Below are 14,072 nucleotides of genomic sequence, written 5' to 3'. Positions count from 1 at the left end.
GAAATTTTCAGTGATGATTTGTTCAAACAGGTTCTCTATCTCTTGTTCATTCTCTTCTCCTTCAGGAACCCCTATGATGCAGATGTTGTTTCTCTTTCTGTTGTCACAGAGGTCTCGTAGAGTTTTATCAGTATTTTTGAGCCTTTTTTAATTTTGCTACTCTAGTTCTGTGGTTATGTTTATCTTTTCTTCTAAATCACTGTTTTGATCCTCTGCTTCATCCAGCCTGCTATTAATTCCTTCTAGTGCAGTCTTCATTTCTGATATTGTATTTGTCATTTCTAACTGGTTCTTTTTTTATGATTTCAATGTCCTTTTTGATGTTTGCTATCTCTTTATTTAGGTGCTCATCATGTCCATTCATTGTTGCTCTCAGATCCTTGAGTATCCTAAAAATCATTATTTTAAACTCTGCATCTGGTAGTTTGGTTACTTCTATTTCATTTAGTTCTTTTTCTGGGGATTTCTCTTGTTTATTTTGGGTTGCATTTCTTTGTCTACACATTTTGTCTGTGTATATACTCCTCCTTTGGGCATGCTGCTTGTGTAGCTAGCTGAGTCTAGGGTTGGTGCTGTCTGCCACCAGTTACCAGTTGTGTGGTTCTAGATCTTAGATTGGCATCAGCTATTGTTTTTAATCTGCTGTGGGCTACTTGTCTGCAGCTACTGCACTTTTTGCTGTTTGTGTCTGCATTTCTGTGCATGGGTAGTGTAGGAGAGGCCAACCTGTGTATAAGAATCAGCTTCATTTGCTTAGAGATGATAGCATCTCTATAAAGGCATCAATCTCTGTAAGATCTTCTCCACTTCTCAGCTGTTCCTTCTCCTGCAGCTGCCTAGTCTTCCTATAGAGTCTTCTGTAGAAAGACTCTAGTGTGAGCACAGATTATTCTCACCTTACCAACCCCTCTATAAGTTGCACTCTTGGTGGGTTAGAGCAGCAGAGGTTGTGAATACAATGTTACTGTGACCCACTACTTCAGGGGTCTCTTGGTCAGGAACTCAGTACAGGGAATGTGGTCCATACTCCAGAGTTTTATCCCTCAGCCACAGCTGGATACTCAAGTTTTATTTTTCTACAAAAGGGTAGTATCAGGTTCAGACCGAGTGTTGCTGACAGTCCCTTCTGCAGAATTTCTTTCAGTTGGTGAGACTTTAGTTTCAAAGAGGAAGAGTGAGAGATTCCTCTCCTGGGGCTGATGGTACCCCCCCAGGTGGCTAAGCCCCTCGACCAGATCCAACAATAGGCTCACAGGAACCTACACATTAAATGTCCATGCTCTAAACATCTCTCCTTTCTCCCTGTGGAATTTACACTACCAGGGCAGGATATTCAGCACCCATGCCAGCTAACTGTGAAACTCCACTCTAATCAATGCACATGAGCTGCTGTGTTTGTGCTGATCACAGCAGAATTCACCTCAGCTGGGCCAGGTGTGAGGATTTCTTAGGATTCCACTGTAGCAAGGGTTGTTAGGTCCTGAACCACTGTTTTCTGTAGCTGGTCCATGGATGTGCCATCCCTGGGCCTCCCTGGCAGGAACCCGGTGCAGACCAGTGTAAGACACTGCCCGTGACAGTTGGAACATCTGTCTACTCTGTCACCATCCTGGAATCTCCTTGGCTATCCAGTGTTACACTGATTCTCACTCTTCTATAAGTTCTTATCTCCCTTCCTCTCCTCCTTACTTCTCCCTCTTTCCTTTCCCACAATAGTTGCTGCAGATTTGGTTTCAGTCAACACTTTCCTATGCCTGTAGGTTTGAAAAAACTTCTATTCCTTCAGAAATCCTCTGAGCTAATCAATTGTTATCATTTCTACTGGGGGTGGGTGCCACAACATTGATTTAATTAAGGTATAAAGATTTGACTTTGGGTGGTGAGCATACATGCAATATACAGATCATGTATCATAGAAATGTATACTTGGGCACAGACACAATAAATAGTTCAAATGTTATAGAGATGTGTACCTGAAACTTATGTACTCTTATTGATCAATGTTACCCTACTAAATTTAATTTCTAATGTGTATATATATCTGGACATTGTGGGAAAAAAGAAATGTACACTTGAAACATATATAATCTTATTAACTAATGTCACTCTAATAAATTTAATTAAAAACAAATAAAAATAAATTTGTAATAAATTCAAGCTGTGAAAACACTTAGCATGGAAACTCTCCAACTTATTATGAACTATTTTTTATACTGCCTTGCAGATTGGAAATGAATAGATTGAATATATGATTCATTTACTATCTGTGATAAGATAAAGAGTGTCCACTTGAACTAATGTATGCTTTTCTGTAAGCAGAGGTGTCCCAGTCTACTCTGTGTGGTTTTGATATTATACATTCAATCCCAAATATGCAGGAAGGCCTGAGTTGAGTCATTGAGTGGCATGTAGTAATGTATTGGTGTGTTGAATAGAAGTGCCTTTAGAAGATACAGTCTGGACCAGGCTCCTGTCTGCTCTACTGGGTATCCATTTAAACCAACTAACAAACATTACTGAAACTCTTTACCAAGGTGACATGAGAAATATTGATGACATAGTTATCTAATTTGTCCAAAAAAAAAAAAAAAAACCCCTAAAAAACAAACCAGGCTACAGAATTTAAAAGTTAGTTGGATAGTAAGAGAATAAGGAGATATATTTATTTTGACCACCCTCATCAAGAAAAATCAGCAAGTCTGTTGCTATAAAGAAACAGAGTTTTTATGGAGCTTGCTTTGATCTAGAATATTCTTTCACTCCTTACGTTGGGGTTCTGCAGTTCAGAACTAGAAAGTGTCATACTTCTTCTCCCGTAGCTTCTGCTCAATTATGCAAACAAATAGGTAACTGTAATCTATATAAGTACAAACTTCCTTAAAGGGAGAAACCCCATCATGAGTTTTGTTCTGGCTTTCCTCATTGGCATGGTATTCATCCTGGACAGTGAATAGTGGAAACTAAGGAGAACTTTAAGGCTCTAGCACCAGTCATTGTGCATTTCTCTAGAGTGAAGTTGAAGAAATGAAATATGGGGTATCTCAGAAGACTGACTATGCTTTTGTCAGATTCAAGGACAAGGGTGAGGAGACAGTTTGTGACTTCTGTGCCCCTAGGCTGCCATACACCCACCTCTCTGACTTCAGGGTAAAGCAGGAAAAGAAAAAAGATAGTAAGAAATAATGATAATCTTTGCTAACTCCAGATGTCTTTTCCTATTTTCTATCACAAATACCTCAGGCAGCCACCTTCATTGGAAAAATTTGTGCTAGAGACCTGGAAGAATTTATTTATTTATTTATTTATTTATTATTTTTTTTTTAAATAAATTTTTATTGATGTTAATGGGATGACATTAATAATTTAGGGTACATATATTCAAAGAAAACATGTCTAGGTTATTTTGTCATTAAATTATGTTGCATACCCCTCACCCAGAGTCAGATTGTCCTCCGTCATCCTCTGTCTAGTTTTCTCTGTGCCCCTCCCCCTCCCCCTAACTCTCCCTCCCTCCCTCCTGCGTCCTCCCTCCCCCCACCCCTGGTAACCACCACTCTCTTGTCCATGTCTCTTAGTCTCGTTTTTATGTTCCACCAATGTATGGAATCATGTAGTTCTTGTTTTTTTCTGATTTACTTATTTCACTCCGTATAATGTTATCAAGATCCCACCATTTTGCTGTAAATGATCTGATGTCATCATTTCTTATGGCTGAGTAGTATTCCATAGTGTATATGTGCCACATCTTCTTTATCCAGTCTTCTATTGAAGGGCTTTTTGGTTGTTTCCATGTCTTGGCCACTGTGAACAGTGCTGCAATGAACATGGGGCTACATGTGTCTTTACGTATCAATGATTCTGAGGTTTTGGGGTATATACCCAGTAGAGGGATTGCTGGGTCATAAGGTAGTTCTATTTTCAGTTTTTTGAGGAACCACCATACTTTCCTCCATAATGGTTGTACTACTTTACATTCCCACCAACAGTGTATGAGGGTTCCTTTTTCTCCACAGCCTCTCCAACATTTGCTATTACCCGTCTTGTTGATAATAGCTAATCTAACAGGGGTGAGGTGGTATCTCATTGTAGTTTTGATTTGCATTTCTCTAATAACTAATGAAGCTGAGCATCTTTTCATATATCTGTTGGCCATTTGTATTTCTTCCTGGGAGAAGTGTCTGTTCATGTCTTCTTCCCATTTTTTTTATTGGATTGTTTGTTTGTTTGTTGTTGAGTTTTATGAGTTCTTTGTAAATTTTGGATATTAGGCCCTTATCTGAGCTATTGTTTGAAAATATCAGTTCCCATTTAGTTGGCTGTCTGTTTATTTTGATATCAGTTTCTCTTGCTGAGCAAAAACTTTTTATTCTGATGTAGTCCCATTCATTTATCTTTGCCTTCACTTCTCTTGCCATTGGAGTCAAGTTCATAAAATGTTCTTTAAAACCCAGGTCCATGAGTTGAGTACCTATGTCTTCTTCTATGTACTTTATTGTTTCAGATCTTATATTTAGGTCTTTGATCCATTTTGAATTAATTTTAGTACACGGGGACAGGCTGTAGTCGAGTTTCATTCTTTTGCATGTGGCTTTCCAGTTTTCCCAACACCATTTGTTGAAGAGGCTTTCTTTTCTCCATTGTGTGTTGTTGGCCCCCTTATCAAAGATTATTTGACCATATATATGTGGTTTTATTTCTGGGCTTTCTATTCTGTTCCATTGGTCTGAGTGTCTATTTTTCTGCCAATACCATACAGTTTTGATTATTGTGGCTCTATAATATAGTTTAAAGTCAGGTATTGTAATGCCCCCAGCTTCATTCTTTTTCCTTAGGATTGCTTTAGCTATTCGGGGTTTTTTATAGTTCCATATAAATCTTATGATTTTTTGTTCCATTTCTTTAAAAAATGTCATAGGAATTTTGATGGGAATTGCATTAAATTTATATATTGCTTTGGGTAATATGGCCATTTTAATTATATTTATTCTTCCTATCCAAGAACAAGGAATATTTTTCCATCTCATTGTGTCTTTTTCTATTTCTCTTAGCAATGCCTTGTAGTTTTCATTATATAGGTCCTTTACATTCTTTGTTATGTTTATTCCTAGGTATTTTATTTTTTTTGTTGCAATCGTGAAGGGGATTATTTTTTTGAGTTCGTTTTCTAATATTTCATTGTTGGCATATAGAAAGGCTATGGACTTTTGTATGTTGATTTTGTATCCTGCGACCTTACTGTATTGGTTTATTGTTTCGAGTAATCTTTTTGTGGAGTCCTTTGGGTTTTCGATGTATAGGATCATATCATCAGCAAAAAGTGATACCTTTACTTCTTCTTTTCTGATGTGGATGCCTTTTATTTCTTTGTCTTGTCTGATTGCTCTGGCCAGAACTTCTAGCACCACGTTAAATAAGAGTGGAGAGAGTGGACAACCCTGTCTTGTTCCTGATTTAAGGTGGAAAGTCCTCAGTTTTACGCCATTTAATATGATGTTGGCTGATGGTTTATCATATATGGCCTTTATCATGTTGAGATATTTTCCTTCTATACCCATTTTGTTGAGAGTCTTAAACATAAAATTGTGTTGTATTTTATCGAAAGCCTTTTCTGCGTCTATTGATAAGATCATGTGGTTTTTGTTCTTTGTTTTGTTGATATGGTGTATTACGTTAACCGTTTTACGTATGTTGAACCATCCTTGAGATTCTGGGATGAATCCCACTTGATCATGATGTATTATTTTTTTAATATGTTGTTGTATTCGATTTGCCAGTATTTTGTTTAGTATTTTAGCATCTGTATTCATTAGAGATATTGGTCTGTAGTTTTCTTTCTTTGTGCCATCCTTGCCTGGTTTTGGTATGAGGGTTATGTTGGCCTCATAAAATGTGTTTGGAAGTATTGCTTCTTCTTCAATTTTTTGGAAGACTTTGAGTAGAATAGGAACCAAGTCTTCTTTGAATGTTTGATAGAATTCACTAGTATAACCGTCTGGGCCTGGACTTTTATTTTTGGGGAGGTTTTTAATAGTTTTTTCTATTTCCTCCCTGCTGATTGATCTGTTTAGGTTTTCTGCTTCTTCATGACTCAGTTTAGGAAGGTTGTATTGTTCTAGGAATTTATCCATTTCTTCTAGATTGTTGTATTTGGTGGCATATAGTTTTTCATAGTATTCTACAATAATTCTTTGTATATCTATGATGTCTGTGGTGATTTCTCCTCTTTCATTTTGGATTTTATTTATTTGAGTCCTGTGTCTTTTTTCCTTAGTGAGTCTTGCCAAGGGTTTGTCAATTTTGTTGATCTTTTCAAAGAACCAGCTCCTTGTTTTATTGATTTTTTCTATAGTTTTTCTGTTCTCTATTTCATTTATTTCTGCTCTGATTTTTATTATCTCCTTTCTTCGGCTGGTTTTGGGTTGTCTTTGTTCTTCTTTTTCTAGCTCCTTAAGGTGTGAAGTTAAGTGGTTTACTTCGGCTCTCTCTTGTTTGTTCATATAGGCCTGAAGTGATATCAACTTTCCTCTCATTACTGCTTTTGCTGCATCCCAGAGATTCTGATATGTCGTATTTTCATTTTCATTTGTCTGTATATATCTTTTGATCTCTGCGCTTATTTCTTCTTTGACCCATTCATTTTTTAGAAATATGTTGTTTAGTTTCCATAATTTTGTGGGTTTTTCCCCCTCTTTTTTACAGTTGAATTCTAGTTTCAAGGCTTTATGATCAGAGAATTTGCTTGGTACAATTTCAATTTTTCTAAATTTGCTGATATTGTCTTTGTGGCCCAACATATGGTCAATTCTTGAGAATGTTCCATGTACACTAGAGAAAAATGTATACTCTGTCGCTTTGGGATGAAGTGTCCTGTAGATGTCTATCATATCCAGGTGTTGTAATATTTCGTTTAAGGCCACTATATCTTTATTGATTCTCTGTTTGGATGACCAATCTAGAGCCGTCAGCAGTGTATTGAGGTCTCCAAGTATGATTGTATTTTTGTCAGTTTTTGTTTTAAGGTCAATAAGTAGCTGTCTTATATATTTTGGTGATCCTTGGTTTGGTGCATATATATTAAGGATTGTTATGTCTTCTTGATTCAGTGTCCCCTTAATCATTATGAAATGACCATTTTTGTCTCTGAGTACTTTTTCTGTCTTGTAGTCAGCATTATCAGATATGAGTATTGCTACACCTGCTTTTTTTTGGGTGTTGTTTGCTTGGAGTATTGTTTTCCAGCCTTTCACTTTGAATTTGTTTTTATCCTTGTTGCTTAGATGAGTTTCTTGTAGGCAGCATACAGTTGGATTTTCTTTTTTAATCCATTCTGCTACTCTGTGTCTTTTTATTGGTAAGTTTAATCCATTTACATTTAGTGTAATTATTGACACTTGTGGGTTCCCTATTGCCATTTTATAAATTGCTTTCTGTTAGTTTTGTATCTTGTTTGATTCTTCTCTTTTGTTTTTCTATCATTTGTTTTTGTTTGTTTGTATTCCATACTTCTTTCCTCTGTTGCTACCTTTTTTAAGTCAAGTGTTTTTGTGGTGGTTTTTTCAAGGGTGGTTACCATTAAGTAATGAAAAGGGTACCTACTATATTCATTGTAGTACCCTTTCTTATGAGTATTTCTGCGCTTCATCGTCCTTTGCTACTGTTAATCTTCATCCTTTCTCCCCTTTTTTTTCTTTTGTTGTCACAGTTTAAGTTTGGTTTTATTGTTTTCTTGGTGGAGCTGTTACTTGGGGTTCTGTTTTCTTTTGTTCTTTGAATCTGGTTGGAAAACCCCCTTTATATTTCCTGGAGTGGGGGCTTTCTGCTGATAAATTCTCTCATCTTTTCTGTATTTGTGAATGTTTTTATATCTCCTTCGTACTTGAAGGATAGCTTTGATGGGTATAGTATTCTTGGCTGAAAGTTCCTCTCTTTCAGGGCTTTGAATATTGGGGTCCACTCTCTTCTAGCTTGTAGAGTTTCTGCTGAGAAGTCTGATGATAATCTAATAGGTCTTCCTTTATATGTTGTATTCTTCTTTTCCCTGGCTGCCTTGAGAATTTTTTCTTTGTCATTGGTTTGTGTCATCTTCATTATGATGTGCCTTGGAGTGGGTTTGTTGGGGTTAAGCAAACTCGGTGTTCTGTTTGCTTCTTGAATTTGAGGCTTTAGTTCTTTCCACAGGCTTGGGAAGTTCTCATCTATTATTTGTTTAAGTATATTCTCCATTCCATTTTCTCTCTCTTCTCCCTCTGATATACCTATTATTCTTATGTTATTCTTTCTGATGGAGTCAGACAATTCCTGTAGGGTTTTCTCGTTTTTTATTATTTTTGAGTCTCTTTCTTCTTCTCTCTGTTGTGCCTCAAGTTGCTTGTCTTCTATTTCACTAATCCTATCTTCTATCTGGGCTGTTCTATTAGCTAAGCTTGTTATCTCGTTTTTCAGTTCGTGAATTGAGTTTTTCATTTCTGTTTGATTTGTTTTTATAGTTTCAATTTCCTTGGTAATATATTCTTTGTGATCGTTGAGTTGTTTCCTGATTTCCCTAAATTGCCTTTCTGTGTTTTCTTGTATATCTCTGAGTATTTTTAAGATTTCTATTTTAAATTCTCTGTCATTTGGCTCCAAGGCTTCCAGTATGCTAAATCTTTTCTCCATAGATTTTTCCACATCTATTTGTGTTACCTCTCTATCTTTTGTATCCATAATATTCGATTTCCTTTTTCTTATTGGCATCTGAAGGTGGTCTTGTTGATATTCTTAATTAAAATTAATAAAGAATAAAAAGGGAAAAAAAAGAAAAAAAAAAGAAAAAAGAAAAAACAAAAAACAAAAAACAAACAAACAAAAAAAAACACTCCACACACAAAAAAAGTAATGATTTATTATTTCCCCCTTTTTTCTTTCTTCTCCTTCCCTCCTCTCACCTCTTTAGGTAAATATCGTGATGACCTGTGAATTATATTATGCTAAATGGAACAAAAATTGCCTATAACGGAGGGCCTGATTTGGGGTGAAGAATTCAAGGTGCAAAAAAGGGAGTAGGGACCTACTAAATGCAAAAAAAAAAAAAAAAAAAAAAGGAGGATATCTTAGACAAGCATCAAATGATTTGCTTGTAAGTGATGGTCGACTAAAAGATATAGAGAGGGATAAGAGGGAAACAGAAAAAAGGAGAGAAAAATAATATTTAAAGAAGAAAAAAATAAAAATAATAAGTAAAAATCTGTTGTATTAAGTGGAGTGAAGACTAAATACAATGGAGACTTTGGGTTGGGAGGAATGCTAGTGAGTTAAAAAGCAATGTAAAAAGTACCCAAAATGCCACAAAAACAAACAAATAAAGGAAAACCAAGAACAAAAGCAGAAAAGAAAAGAAAAAAAAAAAAAGAACAAACAACAAAAACAAAAAAAACTTTAGTCCCAAATTAAATAATTTGTTCATAATTGAGGATTAAATGAGAGGAAAAGTAAAAGGAGAAAAGAAGGAACGAATAGAAAGGAAAAAATAAGAAAAAGAGAGAAACAAAGGAAGAAAAAAAGGAAAGGGAAAAAAAACAAAAAGAAAACAAAAGGGGAGAGAGTGAGAGTTAAGGGTTTTGGAGTGTAACCCTAAGGGAGAGTAAGGATGAAGAAAAGAAATAAAATGTAACACTTATGGCTAGTGTAGTTCAAGAAAAGGGTAGCATAAGATGGGCAGAGAATAAAAGGACCGAGGTGGAGGAAATACAAATAAAGACAATAAGAAAGAAGAGAGAAACAACAACAACAAAGAATTAGTGGAACAAGTTATAAAGTCTGTGGATTTTTCTTGATTTTGAGAGGTTAACTTCTTCCTTTTTCTTTTCTCTCCCTCTTCCTGGTCGGTGACTCTGTACCCCAGGTTCTGCCCCTGTGTCACGCTTAGGTAGGGATTTACAGTTGATGGGATTCTATGGCAATGTCATATAATTGGCTTTAGTCTCACTGGTAGTCAAGGCTTGTTGGCGTTTGTAGAGTCCAACAATGAGAGAGAGTTTGCTTTCCTGGAGTCTCTCCCCTAGTTTCCCCTTCCTGAATTAGCAGCCTGGTGATCCAGCTATGAGGCTGCCACTGCTTCTGTCTGGGGAGTAAGAGGCTCAAAGAGCTGGGAAATCCCCACTCTATCCTCACTCAGCGCAAGGCTCTGGGTAAGGCTCTGGCAGTCAGAGCCTCCAGCGTAATCAGGCGGGGCTGGGAGTCAATTGTTGTCAAGGTGACTGTTCAGCGCCTATCATTCAGTTGGACCACTCAACCCAGGCTTTCCACACTTGGTAGCCTGTTTTGGCTGGAAAGAAGATGCACTATTCGCTGCTTGCTATATAGATCTTAATATCTGCCAAGTCCCTCTTGTTAGGTATATCCCTGAATATGGAGGCTCTGTCAATCAGAAGTTGCCCCCGCCCCTTTAGCGAAAGGCACTGAAAAATATTATGCCTCTTGTCTTGGATCGCTGAACTGGGAGAGATCTTATCAATTAGAGCCCCGTGGGTGCGTAGATTTTGTGGGTTTAGCTAATTTCAGTGATTGGATCCGCAGCTGTGCTCCAGAGAGTATTTCAGGCTGCCTGCGCGCCCCTCCCCCAACGCTTGATTGTTAGCTCGAATGGCTGGGTGAGGTGCCCCGTCCACGGAGAGAATCTCCTGACTAGGAAAGACAGGTTTGGCGCCCCTCCTGGACTGCGTCACGGGGCGCGCGTGCGCACGGCTTCTCAGAACACGCCAGTGGTGGCCGGCACTCCCGGGGACGCGGGGCTCGTGCACGCGGCTTCTCAGAGCACGCCGGTGGTGGCCGTTACTCCCCGGGACGCAACCTGGAAGAATTTAGAAAGCAAATGTCTCCTTCTAGCTAACTAGACCTAACATAATGGAAGCAGCTTGGTCTACATAATTTAAAAAACAGACAATTTGTGTTTCAATTCTGGCTTCATCATTTTCTTTGCTGTATGATCTAGGGCAAATTGCTTAATTCCTTGCACCTCAATTTCATTATCTATAAAATAATATGGTAATATTAGTACCTACCTCATTGGAGTGTTGAGAGGTTTAAATAATTAATATATGTAACACTCTAAGAAACATGCTTTTAATTCATAAGCACTATATGAGAATTTTCTACCATTATTCCTAGAAAGAAATATAAAACTGAAGTCAAATTGATCTTCACAATTTGTAAGTCACTTCACCTTCCTATCCTCATTCTTATTACCATAAAATGGGATAAACGACTTGTCTCACGTGATTCCTATGGAGACTAAATAAATAATATACATCAAACATTTGACAATTAAGAAGCATTCAATACTTGGGGATTCTCCCCCTCTCCCATCATATTTTACTTCTTACAAAAAAACTTATGCTTTAAGCCCTTGCAAATTTCATGCCCTTAATCTTTAAGATCTTTTCTCAAACTTGCTTTCACTAATAAGTCTAAAATCAAGTGATCTCTGTCAACTCTATTCCATATTCACTATTTATTTAGGTATTGCTGTAATTGCTGTCATTTATTACACTTCTATTGAAGTAGTACTGCAGTGAATGTTGAATGGGAGTGTGCTACCTACACTGAGAAACCTTCCCCAACACCCTCCCTCGCTTACCACCCCCTAGTCAGTTATTTTCTCTATGTTCTCACAGCATGTTATACATGCTTTTACCTCTATTACAGTTTGTTGAGTGAGTAAATGATGACAAAAAGACACATACACACATAAAAAGCTTATCTCAGGTTCCAGAATATGCTCACATTGCCTTGCCACTAATGACTAATAGAATTGATGATTAAGCCTCACTACTTCACCTAATTTTGTTCATAAACATGATTCATTTTTGTTTCTGATTGATTTTTAAGGTAAAGTTGTGGATCAAATTGGAAACTGATTCTTATTAAATAAATATTTATGATACCTATTTCTTGACAAGCAGTATGCTAGTAGGCACACTGGAACTATAAAGGTAAATAAAACATAGTTGTTCGTTCCCCTCAATTAGCTCAGACTGTAGTTGGCAAGCTGAGAGAAACAGGTGAAGAGAAGCCTGAGGACACCAGTCAGTGGAATGTTGTGGAGAAGAGTGTGATCTTGGGGATCACTTGCATCCCTGTCTCCTCCACTTACTAGCTATGAACAAATTACTTAGCTTTGCTGAACTTCAGATTCCTCATCTATGAAATAAGGCTGTTAATAAAAATATTTAGCTCTGGGATTTTTTGAAGGATTAACTGAAATTATTCATTGCTTAGCATGATACCTAGGTACACAGTAGGCACTCAGTAAGTATTAGTCACTAATGGTAATGTCAAGGGTTTGATTTAGACACTGAGAATTGCAGTCAAGAAGCAAGGACATCAGTGGAGGCAGGAGATCAAGTCGGTGACACTCAATTTTGCAAGGTGAAATTTCATTTATGTCTTGATTAAGGGAGGCATAAAGGAATGGGAAAGGACATTTCAAACAAGAGATGTAGGGTGCTGAAAGATGTGTTGACACAAGGTACATATTGGAAACAAGTAAATATACCACTTTGAAGGAAGCAGTTCATAAAAGGAAGAATTGGCAATAAGAGAAGGGGAAACTCCTCTAGAAAAAAAGTATATTCAGACTATGCTGAAATCGTTGATTTGCCAATTCTAGCTTTAATATTTTAGATAAGTTACTTAAACTCTTTGTATTCCATTTTCCTCATCTTTAAAATTGACTTTCACTTTCTTGTCCCATTCTGATTCATTATATTTTGTGTGTGTGTGTGGGGGGGGACAGATAGAGATACAGACAGGAAGGGAGAGTGATGAGAAACATCAACTTATAACTGCATCATTTTATTTGTTCATTAATTGCTTTCTCATACATGCTTTGACTGGGGAGCTCAAGCCATGTCAGTGACTCCCTTGCTAAAGCCAGCAACTTTGAGCTCAAGCCAATGAGGTTGGGCTTCAAGCCAGTTGCCTTTGGGCTCATGCCTATGACCTTGGGATCACGTTGATGATCTCGTGTTCAAGCCGGCCACCTTGGGGTTTCGAACCTGGGTCCTCAACATCTGAGGTTTATGCTCTATCCACTGTGCCACCACTAGTCAGTCCCCATTCAGTCTTTCTGGAAGCTGTCTTAAGGATTTTATGTGAAATAACCAATTTAATTCTCACAATGAGCTGATCACAAATGTGCTCTTATTATTCTTTTTGTAAGTGGAGAAACTGAGACAGAGAGGTTATGTAACTTAATGAATGTCACACAGATAATAGTAAGTGTTAGAGACACAATTTGAGCACAAGCTTTTTTTGTTGTTGTTTTTTTTTAATTTGGAAGCCACGGGGAAAGCAATCCAGATGTCAGTTTACTGAAAGAAAAATCTTATAAGTCATGACTGTCAGTTTAAGTCTAGTTTGTCTTAAACCTATCCTTTAGCTAAATGGATAATAATAATAATAATAATAATAATAATAATAATAGCTACTCTTTATTGACTATCAAAATAATATGAGCTAAACACTGTGTTACATTTTTTATCTTATTTTTATTAATTTTAATGCAGTAACATTGATAAATCAGGGTACATATGTTCAGAGAAAACATCTCCAGATTATTTTGACATTTGATTATGTTGCATACCCCTCACCCAAAGTCAAATTGTCTTCCATCACCTTCTATCTGGTTTTCTTTGTGCCTCTCCCATCTTCCCTCTGTGACAACATGAAGAGAATTAACATCCACATCATAGGGGTTCCTGAAGAAGAAGAAGAGAAAGAACAAGGGATAGAGACTTTGTTCAATCATATCATAGCTGAAAAGTTCCCTAAATTAATGCAGGAGAAACTCTCACAAGTTCAAGAAGCACAGAGAACTCCATTAAAGAGAAACCCAAAGAAACCTACACCAAGACACATCATAATTAAAATACCAAAGCTAAGTGATAAAGAGAAAATATTAAAAGTTGCTAGAGAAAAAAAAGGCTATCTCCTACAAAGGAGCCCCCATAAGGATGACATCAGACTTCTCAACAGAAGCACTTGTGTTACATTTTTTATAAGCATACTTTCTTGCCTCAGAAACTCTAAGAGAT

The sequence above is a fragment of the Saccopteryx leptura genome, chromosome X (genome assembly GCF_036850995.1).
Source record: "Saccopteryx leptura isolate mSacLep1 chromosome X, mSacLep1_pri_phased_curated, whole genome shotgun sequence".
Taxonomy (NCBI): Eukaryota; Metazoa; Chordata; class Mammalia; order Chiroptera; family Emballonuridae; genus Saccopteryx; species Saccopteryx leptura.
This window is presented reverse-complemented; position numbering follows the sequence as displayed.